The following is a 16,160-nucleotide window of genomic DNA, read 5'->3' as shown; positions in this document are numbered from 1 at the left end:
CTCTGGTGGGGTATGTCTTCTTCAGAAAAATAGCTATTCAGGTCCTCTGTCCATTTTTTTAATTGGATTGTTTCTTTTTTGGTGTTATGTAAATTTTTTATATATTTTAGATATTAATGCCATATTACATTCATCATTTGCAAATATAGTTTCCCATTCAGTAGTTTGCCTTTTTGTTTTGTTGATGGTTTCCTTCACTGTACACAAGATTTTGATTTTGGTGTAGTCCCAGTTGTTTAATTTTGTTTTTGTTTCCCTTGACTTAGGAGACATATTTAGAAAAATTTTGGTATGGCTGATGTCACAGAAATTACTGCCTGAGCTCTCTTCTAGGATTTTTAGGGTTTCAGGTCTCACATTAAGGTCCTTAATCCATTTGGAGTTTATTTTTGTGTATGTTGTAAGAAAGTGGTCCAGTTTCATTCTTTTCTATGTAGCTGTCTAGTTTTCCCAGCACCATTTGTTGAAGAGATGGTCTTTTTCCCACTGTATATTCTTGCTTCCTTTTTCATAGATTCATTGACCATATAATCATGGGTGTATTTCTGGGCTCTCTATTATTTTCCATTGATCTACGTGTCTATTTTTGTGCCAGCACCATACTGTTCTGATTGCTATAGTTTTATAGTTTAGTTTGAGATCTAGGACTGTGATATCTTCAGCTTTGTTTTTTGTCAAGATTGCATTGCCTATTTGGGGTCTTTTGTGGTTCCGTACAATTTAAAATTTAAGATTATTTGTTCTAGGCTTGTGAAAAATGATGTCTTCTGCCCTACAGTTTCTGCTGAAAAATAAGCTGATAGTCATATGGGGTGTCCCTTGTATAAATGGTAAATTTGATTTTAATTTTTGCAATTCTTCATTGCCTGTCTGGAAATACAATTGGCCTTTGCTTCCTAACAACTAGCTTAACTCACTTATTGGTTCTAAAAGCTTGTAGATTTATTTATTTATTTTTTAAAGATTTTTTTATATTTATTTGTCAGAGAAAGCACAAGCAGGGGGAGCGGCAGGCAGAAGGAAAAGCGTCTCTCCGCTGAGCAAGGAGCCTGATGCAGGACTCGATCCCAGGACCCTGGGATCATGACCTGAGCCAAAGGCATACGCTTAATCAACTGAGCCACCCAGGCATTCCAAGCTTACAGATTTTTTTTTTTTTGATTTCCTACTAATATAATCAGATATTCTGTAAATAAAGACAGTTTCATTTCTTCTTTTCTGTATTAATTTTTTTTTTTTTTATTTCACTGACTAGGGCTTCCACTATGATGCTGAACAGAAATAATGAGAGCATATTTGCAATGATCCCAATTTTAATGAGAGTGTTACCATTATATAATATTAATTGTAGGTATTTCACAGATTCACTTAATCACATTGAGAAAATTATATTTCTAATATGTTGTGGGCTTTTATAATTAATGGATGTTGACTTTTGTTAAATGCCTTTTTAGAATCTAATGTGATGATTATATGATTTTCTTCTTTAGTCTGTTGGTGATGGTGAATTATGTTTACTGAGTTTTCAAATGTTAAGCTTCCCTTGCATTCCTGCAATAAACCCAATTTGGTCATAATGCATTATTTTACAAATCTATTGCTAGGTTTGAATTACTAATATTTTAAGGATTATGCATTTATGCTAATGAGATCCGTCTGCAGTTTTGTTGTAGAATATTTGCTAGGTATGTTGTAATATCTTTGTCAGGGTAAGTTGGCTTCACAGAAAGAGTTGAAAAATGTTTCCTTTTTTATTTTCTAGAGTTTGTGTGAAATTGCTATTACTTTTCCCCCCCAAATGTTTGATAAAACTCACCAGCCAAACCATATGTGCTTGGGGTTTTAAAGTATCAATTTAATTTATTCAATAAATATCAAACTCTCAAGGGTATATATTTATTTCTGCATGAACTTAGTATTTTCTATCTTTTAAGATATTTGTCATTTTATCTAAGATATAAAAAATTTATTTATATAAGTTGTTAATTATCTCCCTTTAAGTCCCCTTCCCATTACTGTCTCTAGGATTTGTCATATGTCCCTTCTTTTACATCTAATATTGGTAATTTTTCTTCTCCCTTGTTTCTTAGTCAGTATAGAGACAATAATTTTATTGATCTTTTAACAGATAAAACTATTTTTGTTTTATGGTTTTCCTGCCTTTGATTTCATTGGCCATTTTTCTCATCTGTAGTATTTCTTTCCTTTTGCTTACTTTGGGTTTAATTTGCTCTTCTTTTTCTAGTTGTTTTTTTGTTTGTTTGTTTGCTTAAGGTGGGCATTTGTATTATTGATGTTAAACCTTGCTTTTTTTTCTAATAAAAGCAGGTAGTAGTATATAACTTCCCATAAGCCCTATTTTGGCTATATTCACCAATGTTTGACATGTTGTGACTTGACAGAAAATATTTTCTAGTTTCTCTTGTGATTTCCTCTGTAACCTCTGGTAATTTGTTAATTTGCCATTTAACTTTGTCTTTTTGATTTCTAGTTTATTCCATTGTGTTCACTTCAAATCTTTTACATTTGTTGAAGTTTATTCTACATTTATGTGGCCCAGAATATGTTCTATTTCATTGAATGTTCCTTGTGCACTTGAAAATAGTGTCTTATGCTGTTGTTTAGGTAAAGTGTATTATAACTGTCAAGCAGGTGAAGTTGGTTAATTGTGTTTAGTTCTTCTGCATCCTTATTGATTTTTTGTTTACTTGGGAGGAGTTCTGAAGTCTTCAACTATAATTTTGGCTTGTTTCTCCCATGAGCTCTATAGTTTTTGCTTCATGTAATTTTTTAAGGTACATATTGATTTAGCATTTTTAGATCTTTTTGGTGAATCGACTCTTTGCCATTGTGTAATAGGTCTCTATATACCTAGCAGTATTCTTTTTTTTTTTTTTAAAGTCTTTGATATTCATCTAGCTTTCCAGTTTTTTTTAAATTATTGATAGCATATTCATCCTTTTCATTCATTTTGCTATCAACTTACCTATGTCTTTAAGTTTGTTTTTTTTTTAATAAGAGAGCATATAGTTCAATTTTGCTTTGTTCTGAGATTTTCTTTTAATTTCATACCTTTTTCCTTTAATCACTGATATGGTTGGGCTTAAATTACCATCTTGATAGCTTTTTATATTTGTCCTCTCCTTTGTTCCATTTTCCCTCCTTTTCAGCCTTACTGTCTTATTTTTTTATGATTTATTCTCCACTATTAAGTTGTTATACCTGTTTATGGTTTTAGTTTTTTTTCCAGAGTTTAAAATATGTCTTTAACTACATTTCTAACTTTTCAGTCTATCTTCAAATAATATACCACTTCATATGTAATGTATGACTCTTATAGCAATATATTTCCAATTCTCCTTCTACTTCTGAAATTTTTTCAGATGTTTTATTTTTAAATATGTTCTACATTGCTTTAAATAACTAAATAATGGCAATAATTTATGAAAACTCATTGAAAATATAGGAAAATTATTTTATATTTCCTTTTATTTTTATAATTTCTGATGTTCATTATTTAGATTGAGTTTCTAATATAATATTTCTTCTGCCAGAAGAACTTCCTTAATATTAGAGTTCTGCTATAAATGAATTATCTTAGGTTTTGTCTGATAAATACTTTATTTTGCCTTCATTTTGGAAAAATATTTTTGCTGGGTATAGAATTTTGGGTTGGTCGCTGTTTTTTCTTTTAGGTATTTAAAAAACTTAAATTTTTTCCTGGCTTGCATGATTTCTGATCACGTGCTGTAATTCTTATTTTTGTTTTTCTCTATGTAATGTGTCTTCACAACTCTATCTTTGCTGGGAGGATTTTTTTTTTTTTTTTGTCTTTGTTTATAAGTTTGACTAGGCCATGTCTTTTTTTTCCCCCCCTTTTATTCATTTATTTGTGTGTGTATTCATCTTGATTAGAGTTCCTAGAGTTTCCTGAACCTATGGTTTGATGTCTTTCTTTACTTTAATTTTCCATATTATATCTTCAAATGTATTTTTTGCCCTATTCACTTTCTCTTATCTCTCTGGGATTAAATATTATAGACATCTGACCTTCTAATATTATCCCACAGCTCTTGAAATATATATTAATCTATCTTCAAATTCACTGCTTCTTTCCTCTATTGTGTTGAGTCTACTAATGAGGCCATTAAAGGATAATTATTCCTATTCTTATTTCTAGCATTTTTAACTTAGAGTTCTCATCTCTCTTTTGATGTTCCCCATGTTTTCAAGCATTTTATTAACGTTTCTGGCTATATCCTTTAATATATCAATTATAGCTATTTTAAAGTTTCTGATAGTTTTAACAGGCCATCCTTGAGTCTGATAGTGTCAATTGCTTTATCTCTTTACAGTTGAGTGGGTTTTTCTTCTTTCTTTTCTGTGGCATACTTTTTGATTGAATGCCTATGCTCATGTGTAGAATAGTAGACAAGACAATAAATGGTAAATAACCCTTGAAATGTGCACAGTTTTCCTGTCAAACTCTGAACAGGGGGAGTTGAGTCTGTCAGCAGCTGAGCTAGTTGTGGTATTGTTTTATTGTTACCTTCGATGCTCTACAGGCCTCAAATTCCTTTTATGGTGGGCTGCTTTTCCCTTGTATTTAGAGAATGGGCTGTATTACTGGATGGTATTTATCAGTATTCCTCTTCCTTCTCATCTTTCAGCAGTCCCTGTGTGCCCTTGCCAGAGGGATTTTTGTCTCTGTGCTCTTACTCTTCCCCCATCACAGCTGGAGTGGCCTCTGTGCATGTGGGTCTTGGAAAGGAGTATATATCAATCTTCCTGTTTGTCCTTACCTGGGTGACCAAACTCTTTCTTATATCTGTACTCGGTCTTGCACAAGACATTCCTATACTTCCCCCAGCAATTACAGACTTCTGCTTGTTATGGTCCAAAGATAAATCACTGTTCCTTCCCCAGGATTAGAGGGTTTGTTTTTTTTTTTTAATCTACTGTTTTCCTAGTCATGATAGATCTTTGTGTCCTGAGAGTGACAAATTTATTGCCCTTCCTCAAGTGGTTATAGGGCTTTTTAGAAGAAAGGGTTATTGGAGTGGGCAAGGCTTTGTGTCTCCTTGATAACAGCCATCACTTAATTTTTGCATGCCTGTACCACTGAAAACTCTTTCTAGTCCTTCTATTCCTTCTGAGTATCTAATGGAGGCCCATGGAAAAGATTTTCCAAATGAGTTCACTTATGTTTGGTGCCTCCATCTATTCTGAAATACCATATTAACCCCACACTTGGCCTTTTACAATACATTGCATTTTTAAGTGATTCCATCTTACCTGCTTATATGTTAGCCACTTGTGTCTTCCATGCTCTGCCAAAGGTACAACTCTTTTTGTGTTTTGTTTATCCTTGGAAGGGCTTATTCCTTTTTGGCTTCCAGATTACTTAGTTGTTTCACAAACTTAGCTTTCTGATGGGGTCAAAAATTATGATTTTGTGGATTGTGCAGCTTTTTATCATTGTTAGGTTATGAATGATGTTCTCTAGAGCTTTTATATCCTAAGTGGAAGATTTTGCTATAGTGAATTTAACTGTAATTAGTGAATGCTGACTATCCTATAAATAAGTTGTAAAATGACTCTGCCTAGACAAGAACCTGGAGAGCTAGGTTGTTCTTAGTAGGTGGGAAGTTAAGACTCACACTTCTGCAAAATAAAGAGTTTAAGTTTCTAAGATTGGGAGGAAACAAACCACCACAGATCTATTTGTATTTGTAATGCCCATAGATAGAGATTTTTAAATTGGAATTCAAAAATATAAAATCGTGTCTGACTGAGGCTCCTTTAGAGAGGGTTTATTCTAGATCAATACAGGCATTTATTACAAAGATCTCAGTTACTGGAGTCAGGGAGGAAGACCATTGTAGGAGGATTGTTAGTTATGGCACAGTGTAGATGATTTGGGAAACCATCTTGACCTAATCTTGGCATCATGGATATGTGTAAAGAAACACTAGTATATATGGAAGGAGCTGGACCACCAAAAAGTCATAGCCCTGAGCATCCAAGCAATTTTGCTGTGGGACATTCTTTACTGAGTTTCAGCTGAAGAGGGGAAAGTATGTGTTCTTATTGTAAGGAGACTACTTGGATTAATTGGCAGAAATCTAGAAAGGATCAGGAGGAATATAAAAGTCATGAGTGAGATGTCAGTAGTAATAAGGACAATAACTTCAGTCAGAGTGACTTCATTGTAGAACTACTATGGCTTTTGGCACAGCCATTAGCAACTTTGGATGCTGACCTCTTCAGTCAGTAGCACTGGAGACATCTGCCAAAGACAAGGTTAATCACAGATCTGCATTTACAGACTCTAGCCCTAAAAGAAAGGCCTCAGAATATGTTCTATCAAGCAAATTAAGATGAGCAGAAATAGTGACTAATTCGTGGACATATTCAAGCAGCACTGAGGATTTGAGGATGAGGAGATCCCTAGGAAATGCTGAAATCTCTGTTAGTAAAGTTGATTGTTCCCTGAATCATTTTAATTCGGTCATAAAATCCACTTGAGTACTCAAGCTAGTGAGATACAAAGGGTGTTTGCATTTCAAGATTAAAGAATCTACACAGAGTCTAATAACCACCTGTGTGTTATTCATAATTGCATTCTAGTATCTAATCCAGTGCCTGACATGGATAGTTTTTTCATTAAATGTTTACTGAATAAAGAATGACCATAAACTTAAAGAGAATGTAATTTGATACTTTGACAATATTAATCAGGCCTTTTTTTGCTTGAATAGCTAGATCCAAGTAAAAACATTCTATAAATGAGAACACCATCATTTCTATCAATTGTTCATGTGTTTGCTTATACAGGTAAGATATTTAAAAATATACAGATTGTAACATTTCTAAAGCTGGTCCAATAGTAATTACAATTGTTTAGAAGTTTAATAAATTCTCATGCCTGTTTATGGTCTGTGAATTATGGAATATCTGTGTGTCAGATCCAACAGCTCAGAAGCTACTTAGAATTGGAGAATCCTATCAGATATTGTCTATAGACTCATTTTACCATTGGGATCCATAGATTCTTCAGAAGTGGGAACCATAGTTTCTAGGAACAACAAAAATACTATGAAAAAAAAATGCTTTCTTAATGCACATGGTATATAGTAGCAAAGATTTTCTCAATTATCCCCAGGCTGGAGAATGAGGCTAACTCAATGCAGGCACAGTCTAAGACAGGAATTGGCAAATTATAATTTGTAGGACAGCTCTACCCCAAGTCTGTTTTTGTGGGTTTTTTTGTTTGTTTGTTTTTTGTTTTTGTTTTCTTTTAAGGCGAGGGAGAGGTAGAGAGAGAATCTTCAGCAGGTTCTATGCTCAGCATGGAGCCTGACGCAGGGCTGGATCTCATGACCCTGAGATCATGATCTGAGCCAAAATCAAGTCTGATGCTTAACTGATTGAGCCACCTGGTCCCCCTGTAAATAAAGTTTATTTAGAACACAGGCATGTCTATTTGTTTATATATGTTGCAACAGAAGAATTAAGTTGCGACAGAGATTGTGTGGCTTCTAATACCTAAAATTTTTTCCTATCTGGCCATTTTCAGGAAACTGTACTCAGTTTTGCTCTAAGATAAAACAGCTATGTTTGTGTGTGTGTGTGTGCGCATGTTATTAACCTTAGAAATAGTTATTTTACCAGCAAAATGAATTTATTCAGGAATAGGAGAATTGCAGTTTGGGACATGTGAACTATGGGAAACCATAGGCAAGTCCAGAGAACAAAGGAGAGGAATATTGCTTTGTAGAGAAAAGGGAGGAAGTTGGGAAGGGCTGCTTTGAAGGAAGATCTTGTTGGAGGAAAGCAAGAGTTCAGTGTGGCGATAGTCTCTTATTGGTTGAGTGTGGCAGTTTTTCACTGACTAGGCTGGCAAGGAGGAAATCTTCCTTTCCTGTGCTGGGGTAATAAAATGAAGTTCCTGCCCAGAAATGTGAAGTAAGCTGCAATAGCAAGTACGTGTGTGAGAGCTCCCCCTTCAGGGCTTCCAAGCTCCATTTCAGATGAGGTTTCTTTTTTTCATGTTTACAGTTTCTTTTTGTGCATATAGGATTTCCCGACAGAGTTTTAAGCTCAGAAATAATGGAAATAGACTTTGCAAGGAGGTTTTGGTGTGTATGGCCCAGAAGAAACTTTGAATCTTATATGATGACATTTGAGTTAATTAATGTACAAGTTTGGGTCTAAATGTTAACATGATCTGGTAAATACACACATGGTAATGCCTTGGGACATTTGGGTTACATACTTGTAAATAAAGAGAAAATCAGTGATTCTTGGTGTCTTACAATAGATTCTGCTTCACAGTGGCTCTTTAAGAGAACTTGACCATATTTTTTTTTATTACTATGAATAAAGGCTCAAGATGTTACGATGCATTTGATCAAATATTAATAAAATGTGCTTGACACAGTGAATGTCTATTAGCAAAATAACAGAGAAACTTAAGAGGAAACCAGCAATGGAGATTGCTCTAGGAGGCAGATGAGAGTATTTTTCCCAACTACAGTTGAGTTAAATGAAAATGCCTAGCTTTGTCCCTCTGTGGCAAAGGCTGGGGAACTATCAATCTTGTCAGTACCTGAATACTATTTTGCTGGCAGACTTTAATTACATAGGCTAGACAGCTTGCAAGGAAAAAAAAAAGTTGAGAATCTCTATTCTGGGGTAAATTTCCTAAGCAGTGTGTGAGAGGTGTGCGCAGAAATCCTGTTGACAAAATATTTTGTGCAAGTGCCTCCCACACACAGCTTTAAAATGTTACCCCTATGTGTTTTCCATTCCTGCTGCTATTCAAGTAACAAATGTCTGCAGCTTCTTAATCTGTTTCTTTCTCTCCCTTGCCCCATGACTCCTCCAAGAAATATTAGCAACTATTGCATTAATATCCTTATGTCATTTCATGTAATTTTAAAATGATTTTACAATTAATTTGAGTCCTAAGTTTTCCTAAGAAGTTTTCTGGAAGGTAAGTTAAAGTAAGTGAACCATGAACACGTCACACTGTATAATATGCTTTTTAAGGTGTTGAAATTCACATTTTCATTGAAAAAGTTACTTTTTTAATGTCTTTTGTGCATTTTAAATATTTTCAGGGAGAATTGAGGAAACACACAACTTGAAATTATGAAATGACTAAAATGTTTCTCTCATAAGATCTAACATTTTAATCATGTAATCCTTCCTCAATGACTCCAGTATTTTTCTTGTCTCTTTGTTAAGTGAACCATCGTGTTGGTCAAAGTGTCTTTACAGTTTCTGGAAGCTATCTGGAAACTGTCCACTGAGAGAACCCCTGAAAATGCAGTAACAAGGAAATTCAGGTCATTCCTTCATTCATTGGTCACCTGATAAACTTTTATTAAACCCATGTGGTGTACATATTAGAAGTGTATGATAACAAGGAACAAGTGCTCTAATGGAAAGACCATTGACTATGGATTCAGAAAGTGTTAGAGTGGAATCCTGCCTCTGCACCTGCTCGCTGTGTGGCTTTGGTCCCTATGTTTGGCCTTCCCGAACCTCAGGTCCTTCCCATCTCATCTTCACATCTATGGATATGAGGATTAGTGATAACAGTATGTACAGAACTTAAGACATGGTAGAAGCTCAGCTTAGGCAAGTTACTTCTTTTCTTTGTGGAAAGGGTTATAATGGAATGCTGGGAGAGAAAGCGGCAGTGTGTGGAGTGCAGTCTGTGTTAAGACCTATCTGGATTTGAATACATATTTGAGGACTTTTGGCTCTAGTGGGGTCTCAAAATGATTAGCCTAACTCTGTGGTGAAGATAAAATATAAATTCTTTATTTGGCCTATAACCGGTTAAGTCCCTCTGATGGATATGGCAGTCAGTGTTAAATGTCCAACACAATTTAGCTTTAAAACTCAGGGTGGGCAATAATTTAAATAGTCTCTTTAGATCCAACTGGTTCTTAAATTGTAATGTACATTGGCATCTCAGGGAGGGATTTAAAATGACAGAGTGCTGAACATCATCTCTAGAGTTTCTGCTTCAGTAGGTCTGGGAAAGGCCTGAGATTTTGCATTTTTAACCAGTCCCCAGGCGATGGTGATGCTACTGGCTAGGAGCCCACATTTTGAGAACTCTGCTTTAGATAATGTTTAGTCTTTAAAAAAAATTATTTTCTTTTATTTCCTCCTGCTTTTTGAAATCTTCTTACCCAGCTTATTTAAAAATATTATCTATAAGTGACAAAACTTATTTGAGTTAATTCTGAATATATCCTAACATTTGTATGCTATTATATATTGATATATATTTATATAAAATAATATATAATGTATTATCTATATAACATACATATTAACATTTGTGATAGTAAACTTAAGCAATGATAAAAACTTGAGAGTATTTAAAAACTTGGGTATATTCATAGAGAACATTAAAAATACCATTTTATCTCATGACTTTAAAATTTTTTTTGACTTATTTTTTTATTAACCTTTTTAATTCCATTATAGTTAACATACAGTGTTATATTAATTTCAGGTGTACAAGATAGTGATTCAACAATTCTACGCATTACTCAGTGCTCATCATGTTAAGTGTACTCTTTAATCCCCATCACCTATTTAATCCATCTCCCCACCCACCTCCTCTCTAGTTTATTCTCTGTAGTTAAAAGTCTGATTCTTATTTTGTCTCTTTTTCTTTTTTTTCATTTGCTCACTTGTTTTGTTTCTTAAATTCCACATATGAATGAAATCATATGGTATTTCTTTGACTTACTTTGCTTAGCATTATACTCTTTAGCTCATCCCATGTTGTTGCAAATGGCAAGATTTCATTCTTTTTTATGGCTAAATAATATTCCTGTGTGTGTGTGTGTGTGTTTATATCCACCACATCATCTTTATCCATTTATCTATCAATGGACAGTTGTGCTGCTTCCATAGTCTAGCTATAATAATGTTGCAATAACATGTATCTCCTTGAATTAGTGTTTTTTAGTTTTTTTTGGTAAATACCCACTAATGCAATTACTGGATTGCAGGGAAGTCCCACTTTTAACTTTTTAGGGAAACTCCATAATGTTTTCCATAGTGGCTGTACCAGTTTGCATTCCCACCAACAGAGCACAAGGGTTTCTATTTCTCCACATCTTCACCAACCCTTGTTGTTTCTTGTGTTTTTGATTTTAGCCATTCTGATAGGTGTGAGGTAATAGTGTTACAAGATTGCAAGGTTCTTGTCTCATGGAGTCAAGGAATGAATCTCGGGGACACAAAAGGGTGAAGTGAAGTGAAAATTTATTAAGTGAAGACAAGAGCAGAAAGGAAAGGAAAAGCTCTCTAGAGTGAGAGGGGTCCCAAATGGGTTGCCACTGAGGGCTTTTAGTGGTAGTCTTTTATTGAGAACTGACTGGGAAGCTTGTGGCCTTGAGATTCTTGTGCCATCTTGGTTTGAGTAAGGACTATTGATAAAACCCTTAATGACTTAATTCTTTGAGGTTTGGTCATTTTCTGTGATGCACTGTAGCTGCCAAAGAAAAATACTCTGACCATCCAAGGCCAGGTAGTCTGTTTCCTAATCTCTTGTTCACTCTGTCTTAGGGCTTCTGCCTGTTGGGAATAGTTTCAGAGCTAGTCAGGGGCCCCCTACCTCTCCCTGCCTATACCTTAACCCTTTCCTTACTCAATATCTCATTGCAGTTTGTTTTGCATTTCCCTGATGATGAATAATGTTGATCATCTTTTCATGTGTCTGTTAGCCATCTCTGTCGTCTTTGGAGAAATGTCTGTTCACATCTTCCCATTTTTAATTGGATTATTTGTTTTTTGGATGTTGAGTTGTAGGAGTTGTTTATATATTTTAGATACTAACCCTTTATTGGATATGGTATTTGAAAATATCTTCTCCCATTTCATAGGTTGGCTTTTAATTTTGTTGATTGTTTCCTTTGTTGTGAATGACTTAAAAATAGTATAATTTATATTTGCTCTTTTCAAGCATTATAGACCCATGGCACTTTAAATGTTCATTTTTTTTCCCAGTGAAGTCTAATTATTATTTTTTACCCTTTTAGTTGGGGCTCTTATTCTTTTTAGCACTATTCCAGATATCTTTGAAAGCACTCTTGCAATTTAACAATAAGATATTCTAGGAACGTTTTGATTTTACACATTCCAAAACATGGATTCCAGTAATGTTAGTGAGCAATAGTATTAGAGACAAAAATTTTGTGTTTTAGGAGTATATATTAGTTTAGGTAATAGAACTGGCAACAGTTATTGAAAATAACAAATTCTTATTGATATATCTATTTATTAAATCCTTCTAACATTTGAAGTCACTTTTTATCCTCTTCTAATATTTTAAAAACTTATTTTTTAAAATATATCCTCTTATATCATCTCTATCACAACTTTTTCATTAATTTTAGTCTGCTCTGCTATATTCTGTCATTGAAAATAATATGATTGGGGCGCTTGGGTGGCTCAGTTGATTAAGCAACTGCCTTTGGCTCAGGTCACAATCCAGGGTTCTGGGACCGAGCCCCATGTCTGGCTTCTTGCTCAGTGGTGAGCCTGCTTCTCCCTCTCCCTCTACCGGCTACTTCAACTGCTTGTGTTCTCTCTTTCTCTGTCAAATAAATAAAAATTATTTAAAAGAAAATAACATGATTAATGTAGAATATTACCATATTTCCTTGAATCTAAGATGTCACATATTGTATCATAAGAAAATCATGCTATATGGATATTACGTTTTAAAAACTCAGCTTATATCTCACAATGTACACAAACATCACTTCAGGTATGTTGTAGGTCTAAATGTGAAAGGTGAAGTAATAGAGTTTCTAGAAAAATAACCTTCAGATCTTGAGGTAGTAAAATATTAAGTAGAATACAAATCATTAACCATGAAAGGGCATTAATATATTGAACTACATCAAAATTAGTATCACTATTAATAAAACAAAAAGGCAGACCACAAAGTGGGAGAGACTATTTATATGACATATAACTGAAAAGTGTTCATATTTTGAATACATAACCAATTTTCCAAATCAACAAGAAAAAGGCAGAGAGTCCACTTGTAAAATTTTCTAAGTAGACAAAAGACTTGAACAGTTACTTCATACATACACACACACTCTCTCTCCCTCCAAATAGCCAAAATACATATGAGGTGTTTTGACTATTAGTTGTAGTTAGGGAAATAGGGAAATGCAAAATTAAAACTACAGAATTTCAGTTCAGTTCACAAGAAAAGCTAAATTTGAAATACCAACTATTGGTATAGATGCGGAGCTACTAGAATTCTCATGCACTGCTGATAGGAACCTGATTTGTACAAAGTCTGTGGAAAAGTGGTAGTACTGTTAAAGTTGACATATGAACACTCTGACCCAGCAGTTCCTCTCCTAGGTATACACTTCACAGAAATCTATACATATGTGCACCAAAAGCCATGTACAAGATTATTTATAGAAGTATCACTCCTAATTCCCAAGGTTTGGAAACAGTCCAGTATCAACAGTAGATTGGATAAATTGTGGTATGTTTATACAATAGAATGCTAAACAACAAGGGAAATAAACTACTGGTACATTAAACAACCTGATATATTTAATAAATACAGTATTTTATGAAAGACATTAGACATAGAAGAAAACACACTGTGTCTTTCCTGTTTTTGAATTTATATAATCAATGGTGGCCAAAGTTAGTTACTAGTTACTTTTGGGGAAGAGGGGAGGATAGTTGGGGGCATTCTGGGTTTCTGAGACTGTTTTATTTCTTGACTTGGTTCCAAGTTTGTTCTTACTTTGTCGTAGATCATCAAGCTATATCCTTTAATTTGTGCACTTTTTGATTTACACTTCAATGACAACTATTGTTGAAAACCTGTATGCACAAAGTTATGTTGGAAGAGCAGAGACCAAATATCTGACTTGGACATCAAGGAAATCCTCTCGGAGGATTTAAAGTCAGACTTTATTCCATGATGCATTCAAATGCAAGTACAGAAATCCCCTTTTTTAATAGCTTAAAGTATGGGCTTTCTGTTCAGAAGAAAAACAGTTTAGTAATGTATATGTCTCAGTAACATCATCAGACTAACTCAATTCCTGCTGTCCTTTGTGTGTTTTTTGGTTTCATTTTTATTTTATTTATTTATTTTTGTCCTTTTGGCTACAAGATGGCTACTGCTTCTTTAGGGATTTAGTCTGCATTACAAGAATAGAGAAGGGAGGGGTGCCTGGGTGGCTCAGTAGTTAAGTGTCTGCCTTGGGTTCAGGTCATGATCCCAGGACCCTGGGAAGGAGCCCTGCATCGGGCTCCTTGCTCAGCGGGGAGCCTGTTTTTCTCTCTGCCTGCCCCTCTCCCTTCTTGTGCTCTTTCTCTTCTCTGACAAATAAATAAAATCTTTAAAAACAAACAAAAACAAAAAGAATAGAGAAGGGAAAAGAGGAAAAAAATTGCCCAGCTACCTCATACCTATACCTCATTGACCAGAGCTGTTCATTCTTAGTTTTGAACATGTCTGGAATGATAAAACAGAGGGAGGAAAGGGAAGGGGGGTTGAAATGGGTGTTTAGTGAGCCAACCTATGGGACTTGCCATACATACCTGAAGGATATGTCTGCCTGATATGTTTTGGAAGGGCACTACAAATGCTAATGAAAAGGTATGTGCAAATACAGATTTTTTTTTTTTTTTGACACTGCCTCCTATTTTTAGCTTAAGGTCATATGTTCTTGGAAACTTTCACATCTCCTCATGTGGAGTGGGATTTAATGTTCACAGATGGTACTTAGTTATGCTGATTCTCATGGAATAAAGGACCATAAATAAATAAATAAAGAGAAGGGTCTGGGCTCCTACAGTAACAGTGTGTTCATTTTATTTTTTTCTTTTAGCTTTTCTCCTTTAATAGTTTGGCATAGGTGAGATTATGGGAAAAAATAATTTTAGGCATCAGTTTTCTAAAGCATTCAGTAGATTTTGTTTAAACAAAAAACAAACAAACAAACAAAAAAATGAAAAGAAGAAAAATACCATGTACGTAACTTCAGGAACAACAGAAAACACTATCCTGTTGGTTCACCTTCAGAATTGAAAGAAGATGGTCAATTCTTAAATTCCAAAGAATTACTCATTTACTCAACAAATAATTATTGTGTACCCCTCATGTGCTAGGTACTACGTTACCTACTTTAATACATGTTATCATATTTATCTCCACAAAAGCCCTTCCCCTTTGCAAACTATAAAATTGAGTCCCAGATGGGCTCAGGAATTAGTCAAGTATTGCACACTTATTAAATTCTGGAATTGGAACCAAGGCCTTCTTGACTGTTTACTCTACAAGCTGTTTGATCCTTATATTGATTATGATGCTTAACTACATCCACCAAATTGTCCACTTTTAAGTAACCAGTTATTACTAACAATACGTTGAGGTGATATATCTGATGCAGTTTCACATAATTTTACATCAGCCTCAGTTGTTGTCACTAGGTTGTAAGGTATTTACTATTAGTGAATTTTAAAGGGGAGAAATGCTAATGAAGAAAGTTACCTGATTTTTCCCTGGGGGACTCACTGGATTATAGAATTTAGTTGTGGTTCTAGCTCAAAGTTCTGACCACATAAGAGTGGGGGTCTGGATATATTTCATGTAATTGGATATTTTGAAACATCATTTTAGAAAAGAAATAGGAAATTCTTTTTTTTTTTTTTTTTTAGGTATATTTGTGGGTTTTTTTTTTTTTTTAATTTTATTATGTTATTTTAGTCACCATACAATACATCATTAGTTTTTGATGTAGTGATCCACGGTCCATTGTTTTCGTATACACCCAGTGCTCCATGCAGTACCTGCCCTCCTTAATACCCATCACCGGGCTAACCAATCCCCCCTCCCCTCTAAAACCCTGTTTGTTTCTCAGGTCCATAGTCTCTCATGGTTCATCTCTCCCTCCAATTCCCCCCGCCCATTTTTCCCTTCCTTCTCCTAATGTCCTCCATGATATTCCTTATGTTCCACAAATAAGTGAAACCATATGATAATTGACTTTCTCTGCTTGACTTATTTCACTTAGCATAATCTCCTCCAGTCCCATCCATGTTGATGTAAAAGTTGGGTATTCATCTTTTAT

This window comes from Mirounga angustirostris, unplaced genomic scaffold (genome assembly GCF_029215605.1).
Source record: "Mirounga angustirostris isolate CCGP_5_RB_7025 unplaced genomic scaffold, mMirAng1.0.hap1 SCAF_13, whole genome shotgun sequence".
NCBI classification, from domain to species: Eukaryota; Metazoa; Chordata; class Mammalia; order Carnivora; family Phocidae; genus Mirounga; species Mirounga angustirostris.
This window is presented reverse-complemented; position numbering follows the sequence as displayed.